The following is an 8293-nucleotide window of genomic DNA, read 5'->3' on the forward strand; positions in this document are numbered from 1 at the left end:
CCGACAACTGAACAACGAGGAACACTACAGACAGTTACCCGCAGATCTGACCAAAGAACACACCCGTCAACTCAACAGACTGATAAAGTCCTTTGATCCGGACCTTCAGAGCACTCTCCGTGCTCTCATCCCACGTACTCCCCGTGTTGGAGATCTCTACTGCCTCCCGAAGATACACAAGGCAAACACACCCGGCCGACCCATCGTATCGGGCAATGGGACCCTATGCGAGAACCTCTCCGGCTATGTCGAGGGCACCCTGAAACCCATTGTACAAAGAACCCCAGCTTTTGTCGCGACACGACGGACTTCCTACAGAAACTCAACACACATGGAGCAGTTGAACCAGGAGCGCTCCTCGTCACAATGGATGTCTCGGCACTCTACACCAGCATCCCCCACGACGACAGCATTGCTGCAACGGCCTCAGTACTCAACGCCGACAACTGCCAGTTTCCAGATGCAATTTTACAACTCATCCGCTTCATCCTGGACCACAATGTCTTCACCTTCAACAACCAGTTCTTCATACAGACACACGGAACAGCCATGGGGACCAAATTCGCACCTCAATATGCCAACATCTTCATGCATAGGTTCGAACAAGACCTCTTCACCGCACAGGATCTTCAATCAATGCTACACACTAGATACATCGATGACATTTTCTTCCTTTGGACTCATGGTGAACAATCACTGAAACAACTCTATGATGACATCAACAAGTTCCATCCCACCATCAGACTCACCATGGACTACTCTCCGGAATCGGTTGCATTCTTGGACACACGCATCTCCATTAAGGACAGTCACCTCAGCACCTCACTGTACCGCAAGCCCACGGATAACCTCACGATGCTCCACTTCTCCAGCTTCCACCCTAAACACGTAAAAGAAGCCATGCCCAACAGACAAGCGGTATCTGCTCAGATGAGGAGGATCGCAACAGACACCTCCAGATGCTGAAAGATGCCCTCATAAGAACAGGATATGGAGCTCGATTCATCGATCGACAGTTCCGACGTGCCACAGTGAAAAACCACACCGACCTCCTCAGAAGACAAACACGGGACACGGTGGACAGAGTACCCTTCATCGTCCAGTACTTCCCCGGAGCGGAGAAGCTACAACATCTTCTCCGCAGCCTTCAACATGTCATTGATGAAGACGAACATCTCGCCAAGGCCATCCCCACACCCCCACTTCTTGCCTTAAAACAACCGCACAATCTCAAACAGACCATTGTCCGCAGCAAACTACCCAGCCTTCAGGGAAAGAGTGACCACGACACCACACAACCCTGCCACAGCAACCTCTGCAAGACGTGCTGGATCATTGACACAGATGCCATCATCTCACGTGAGAACACCATCCACCAGGTACACGGTACCTACTCTTGCAACTCGGCCAACGTTGTCTACCTGATACGCTGCAGGAAAGGATGTCCCGAGGCATGGTACATTGGGAGACCATGCAGATGCTACGACAACGGATGAATGAACACCGCTCGACAATCACCAGGCAAGACTGTTCTCTTCCTGTGGGGGAACACTTCAGCGGTCACGGGCATTCGGCCTCTGATCTTCGGGTTAGCGTTCTCCAAGGCGGCCTTCACGACACACGACAGCGCAGAGTCGCTGAGCAGAAACTGATAGCCAAGTTCTGCACACATGAGGACGGCCTCAACCGGGATCTTGGGTTCATGTCACACTATCTGTAACCCCCACGACCTGCCTGGGCTTGCAAAATCTCACTAACTGTCCCGGCTGGAGACAATACACATCTCTTTAACCTGTACTTAACCCTCTCCCCACTCACATTGTCTGTACCTTTAAGACTTGATTACCTGTAAAGACTCGCATTCCAACCGTTACCTTGTAAATTGAGTCTGTGTCTTTATACGCCCTGTTTGTGAACAGAACTCCCACTTACCCGATGAAGGAGCTTGAGGCTCCGAGAGCTCGTGCTACCAAATAAACCTGTTGGACTTTAACCTGGTGTTGTGAGACTTCTTACGATAGTGGGGGATTCAGTGATGGTGGGGGGGGCCGCCGGGGTGAAGCGGCTGGGGTGAAGGGCCGGGGTGAAGGCCCAGGTGAATGGGGCGGGGGGGAAGGGCGGGGGGCAGGGGGTAAGGGAGGCCGGGGGGAAGGGCCGGGGGGAAGGGTGTGTGGGGGGGGGGGGGGGGGAGGGCTGGGGGCAAGGGGGGCCGGGGGGGGGGGAAGGGGGCCGGGGGTAAGGGAGGCCGGGGGGAAGGGGGTGCGGTGGCCGGGGGTGAAGGTGGGGCCGGGGGGGGAAGGGGGCAGGGGGAAGGGAGGTTCCCGGGGTGAAGGGGGGGGGGGGGCCGGGGGGAGCCACGGGGGGGGGGGTAGGGTGGGGGGCCAGGGGTGGGGGGCCGGGGGAAGGGTGGGGGGGCCGGGGGAAGGGTGGGGGGCCGGGGGAAGGGTGGGGGGGCCGGGGGAAGGGTGGGGGGGCCGGGGGAAGGGTGGGGGGGCCGGGGGAAGGGTGGGGGGGCCGGGGGAAGGGTGGGGGGGCCGGGGGAAGGGTGGGGGGGCCGGGGGAAGGGTGGGGGGGCCGGGGGAAGGGTGGGGGGGCCGGGGGAAGGGTGGGGGGGCCGGGGGAAGGGTGGGGGGGCCGGGGGAAGGGTGGGGGGCCGGGGGAAGGGTGGGGGGGCCGGGGGAAGGGTGGGGGGGCCGGGGGAAGGGTGGGGGGCCGGGGGAAGGGTGGGGGGGCCGGGGGAAGGGTGGGGGGGCCGGGGGAAGGGTGGGGGGGCCGGGGGAAGGGTGGGGGGGCCGGGGGAAGGGTGGGGGGGCCGGGGGAAGGGTGGGGGGCCGGGGGAAGGGTGGGGGGCCGGGGAAGGGTGGGGGGGCCGGGGGAAGGGTGGGGGGGCCGGGGGAAGGGTGGGGGGCCGGGGGAAGGGTGGGGGGGCCGGGGGAAGGGTGGGGGGGCCGGGGGAAGGGTGGGGGGGCCGGGGGAAGGGTGGGGGGGCCGGGGGAAGGGTGGGGGGGCCGGGGGAAGGGTGGGGGGGCCGGGGGAAGGGTGGGGGGGCCGGGGGAAGGGTGGGGGGCCGGGGGAAGGGTGGGGGGGCCGGGGGGGAAGGGCCGGGGAGAGGGGGAGTATTGTGTAACACATCATCGAACGGTTATAGGAGGAATTGGACAGAGTGAGCGTGGTGAGAAGGTTCAGCTGTGATATGTACAGAGACTCAAACCTGATCAGAAAGAACAAGGGGGAGATTACGTTACAGACCCTGTCCCCAACACCCCCACACAGCCCTCAGATAACAAACCCAAAACACAACAACGAGGGCCCTGCCACAGCTTTCAATATCACATGATGACAATAATTCAGACTAACAACCCTCTCCTACGCGTGTGCGTACACACCCGCGCACCCACTTTACCCACTCCCACAGTTCAACCCACTTCCTGCCCCATATACAACACCCTTCCTGAACAAGATCGACAAGCCGAGGCGGCACGGTGGTACAGTGGGTTAGCACTGCTGCCTCACAGCGCCAGGGACCTGGGTTCGATTCCCGGCTTGGGTCACTGTCTGTGTGGAGTCTGCACGTTCTCCCCGTGTCTGTGTGGGTTTCCTCCGGGTGCTCCGGTTTCCTCCCACACTCCAAAAATGTGCGGGTTAGGTGGATTAGCCGTGCTAAATTGCCCCTTAGTGTCAGGGGAATTTGCAGGGTGGATACGGGGGGATTAGCAGGGTGGATACGGGGGGATTAGCAGGGTGGATACGGGGGGATTAGCAGGGTGGATACGGGGGGATTAGCAGGGTGGATACGGGGGGATTAGCAGGGTGGATACGGGGGGATTAGCAGGGTGGATACGGGGGGATTAGCAGGGTGGATAAAGGGGGATTAGCAGGGTGGATACGGGGGGATTAGCAGGGTGGATACGGGGGGGATTAGCAGGGTGGATAAAGGGGGATTAGCAGGGTAGATATGGGGGGTTAGCAGGGTAGATATAGGGGATTAGCAGGGTAGATATGGGGGATTAGCAGGGTAGATATGGGGGATTAGCAGGGTAGATACGGGGGATTAGCTGGGTGGATACGGGAGGATTAACAGGGTAGATACGGGGGATTAGCAGTACAAAGCCTTGCTGCACCAGCGCAGATATACAGACAGCGCTGCGTATTAATAAGAGGTGGCCCCCTCCACCTTAGACGCAGCAAATGAGGAGGCAATCGCTGGACTTCAGGTGTTTGGATTTGTTGGATACAGATGATTTACTGCTGTCAGACATTGAGGGAGGGGTGAATCTGGGCCCCAGTTACCTGAACATCACTTACCCAGCCCCCCTGGGGTTAGGGTGAAATGGTAAAACAGTCAGCAGCTTTAGGAACACCAGGCAGGACACAGCAGCAAGAGTTTCACTAGACTGAGACTCGGGCACACGGCGGCGCGGGTACACTCGGGCACACGGCGGTGTGGGTACACTCGGGCACACGGCGGCGCGGGTACACTCGGGCACACGGCGGCGCGGGTACACTCGGGCACACCGCGGCGCGGGCACACTCGGGCACACCGCGGCGCGGGCACACTCGGGCACACCGCGGCGCGGGTACACTCGGGCACACCGCGGCGCGGGCACACTCGGGCACACCGCGGCGCGGGTACACTCGGGCACACAGCGGCGCGGGTACACTCGGGCACACTGCGGGGCGGGTACACTCGGGCACACAGCGGGGCGGGTACACTCGGGCACACAGCGGCGCGGGTACACTCGGGCACACGGCGGCGCGGGTACACTCGGGCACACAGCGGCGCGGGTACACTCGGGCACACGGCGGCGCGGGTACACTCGGGCACAGCGGCGCGGGTACACTCGGGCACACGGCGGCGCGGGTACACTCGGGCACACAGCGGCGCGGGTACACTCGGGCACACAGCGGCGCGGGCACACTCGGGCACACCGCGGCGCGGGCACACTCGGGCACACGGCGGGGCGGGTACACTCGGGCACACGGCGGGGCGGGTACACTCGGGCACACTCGGGCACACGGCGGTGTGGGTACACTCGGGCACACGCGGTGTGGGTACACTCGGGCACACCGCGGTGTGGGTACACTCGGGCACACAGCGGTGTGGGTACACTCGGGCACACAGCGGTGTGGGTACACTCGGGCACACAGCGGTGTGGGTACACTCGGGCACACAGCGGCGCGGGTACACTCGGGCACTCGGCGGCGCGGGTACACTCGGGCACACGGCGGCGCGGGTACACTCGGGCACTCGGCGGCGCGGGTACACTCGGGCACACAGCGGTGTGGGTACACTCGGGCACACAGCGGTGTGGGTACACTCGGGCACACAGCGGTGTGGGTACACTCGGGCACACGGCGGTGTGGGTACACTCGGGCACTCGGCGGCGCGGGTACACTCGGGCACACGGCGGGGCGGGTGCACTCGGGCACACGGCGGTGTGGGTACACTCGGGCACACGGCGGGGCGGGTACACTCGGGCACACGGCGGTGTGGGTACACTCGGGCACACGGCGGGGCGGGTACACTCGGGCACACGGCGGTGTGGGTACACTCGGGCACACCGCGGCGCGGGTACACTCGGGCACACAGCGGCGCGGGTACACTCGGGCACTCAGCGGCGCGGGTACACTCGGGCACACAGCGGCGCGGGTACACTCGGGCACACAGCGGCGCGGGTACACTCGGGCACACAGCGGCGTGGGTACACTCAGGCACAGCGGCGCGGGTACACTCGGGCACTCAGCGGCGCGGGTACACTCGGGCACTCAGCGGCGCGGGTACACTCGGGCACACCGCGGCGCGGGTACACTCGGGCACACGGCGGCGCGGGTACACTCGGGCACACCGCGGCGCGGGTACACTCGGGCACACGGCGGCGTGGGTACACTCGGGCACACGGCGGCGTGGGTACACTCGGGCACACCGCGGTGTGGGTACACTCGGGCACACAGCGGCGCGGGTACACTCGGGCACACCGCGGCGCGGGTACACTCGGGCACACAGCGGCGCGGGTACACTCGGGCACACAGCGGTGTGGGTACACTCGGGCACACCGCGGCGCGGGTACACTCGGGCACACAGCGGCGCGGGTACACTCGGGCACACCGCGGCGCGGGTACACTCGGGCACACCGCGGCGCGGGTACACTCGGGCACACCGCGGCGCGGGTACACTCGGGCACACCGCGGCGCGGGTACACTCGGGCACACCGCGGCGCGGGTACACTCGGGCACACCGCGGCGCGGGTACACTCGGGCACACGGCACCGCGGCGCGGGTACACCCGGGCACACCGCGGCGCGGGTACACCCGGGCACACCGCGGCGCGGGTACACTCGGGCACACCGCGGCGCGGGTACACTCGGGCACACCGCGGCGCGGGTACACTCGGGCACACCGCGGCGCGGGTACACTCGGGCACACCGCGGCGCGGGTACACTCGGGCACACCGCGGCGCGGGTACACTCGGGCACACCGCGGCGCGGGTACACTCGGGCACACCGCGGCGCGGGTACACTCGGGTACACCGCGGCGCGGGTACACTCGGGCACACCGCGGCGCGGGTACACTCGGGCACACCGCGGCGCGGGTACACTCGGGCACACGGCGGCGCGGGTACACTCGGGCACACGGCGGCGTGGGTACACTCGGGCACACGGCGGCGCGGGTACACTCGGGCACACGGCGGCGCGGGTACACTCGGGCACACAGCGGCGTGGGTACACTCGGGCACACGGCGGCGTGGGTACACTCGGGCACACGGCGGCGCGGGTACACTCGGGCACACGGCGGCGCGGGTACACTCGGGCACACGGCGGCGCGGGTACACTCGGGCACACCGCGGCGTGGGTACACTCGGGCACACGGCGGCGCGGGTACACTCGGGCACACGGCGGCGCGGGTACACTCGGGCACACCGCGGCGCGGGCACACTCGGGCACACGGCGGGGCGGGTACACTCGGGCACACGGCGGCGCGGGTACACTCGGGCACACGGCGGCGCGGGTACACTCGGGCACACGGCGGCGCGGGTACACTCGGGCACACGGCGGCGCGGGTACACTCGGGCACACGGCAGCGCGGGTACACTCGGGCACACGGCGGCGCGGGTACACTCGGGCACACGGCGGCGTGGGTACACTCGGGCACACGGCGGCGCGGGTACACTCGGGCACACGGCGGCGCGGGTACACTCGGGCACACGGCAGCGCGGGTACACTCGGGCACACGGCGGCGCGGGTACACTCGGGCACACGGCGGCGCGGGTACACTCGGGCACACGGCGGCGCGGGTACACTCGGGCACACGGCGGGGCGGGTACACTCGGGCACACGGCGGCGCGGGTACACTCGGGCACACGGCGGGGCGGGTACACTCGGGCACACGGCGGCGGGGGTACACTCGGGCACACAGCGGCGTGGGTACACTCGGGCACACGGCGGGGCGGGTACACTCGGGCACACCGCGGCGTGGGTACACTCGGGCACACAGCGGGGCGGGTACACTCGGGCACACAGCGGGGCGGGTACACTCGGGCACACAGCGGCGTGGGTACACTCAGGCACACCGCGGCGCGGGCACACTCGGGCACACAGCGGGGCGGGTACACTCGGGCACACGGCGGTGTGGGTACACTCGGGCACACGGCGGGGCGGGTACACTCGGGCACGGCGGGGCGGGTACACTCGGGCACGGCGGGGCGGGTACACTCGGGCACGGCGGGGCGGGTACACTCGGGCACGGCGGGGCGGGTACACTCATGCACACGTCGGCGTGGGTACACTCGGGCACACGTCGGCGTGGGTACACTCGGGCACACGTCGGCGTGGGTACACTCGGGCACACGGCGGTGTGGGTACACTCGGGCACACGGCGGCGCGGGTACACTCGGGCACACAGCGGTGTGGGTACACTCGGGCACACGGCGGCGCGGGTACACTCGGGCACACAGCAGCGTGGGTACACTCGGGCACACGGCGGCGCGGGTACACTCGGGCACACAGCAGCGTGGGTACACTCAGGCACACGGCGGGGCGGGTACACTCGGGCACACAGCGGGGCGGGTACACTCGGGCACACGGCGGCGCGGGTACACTCGGGCACACAGCGGCGTGGGTACACTCGGGCACACAGCGGGGCGGGTACACTCGGGCACACCGCGGCGTGGGTACACTCGGGCACACAGCGGGGCGGGTACACTCGGGCACACAGCGGCGTGGGTACACTCGGGCACACCGCGGCGCGGGCACACTCGGGCACACAGCGGGGCGGGTACACTCGGGCACACGGCGGC

This window comes from Mustelus asterias, unplaced genomic scaffold (assembly GCF_964213995.1).
Source record: "Mustelus asterias unplaced genomic scaffold, sMusAst1.hap1.1 HAP1_SCAFFOLD_3269, whole genome shotgun sequence".
Taxonomy (NCBI): Eukaryota; Metazoa; Chordata; class Chondrichthyes; order Carcharhiniformes; family Triakidae; genus Mustelus; species Mustelus asterias.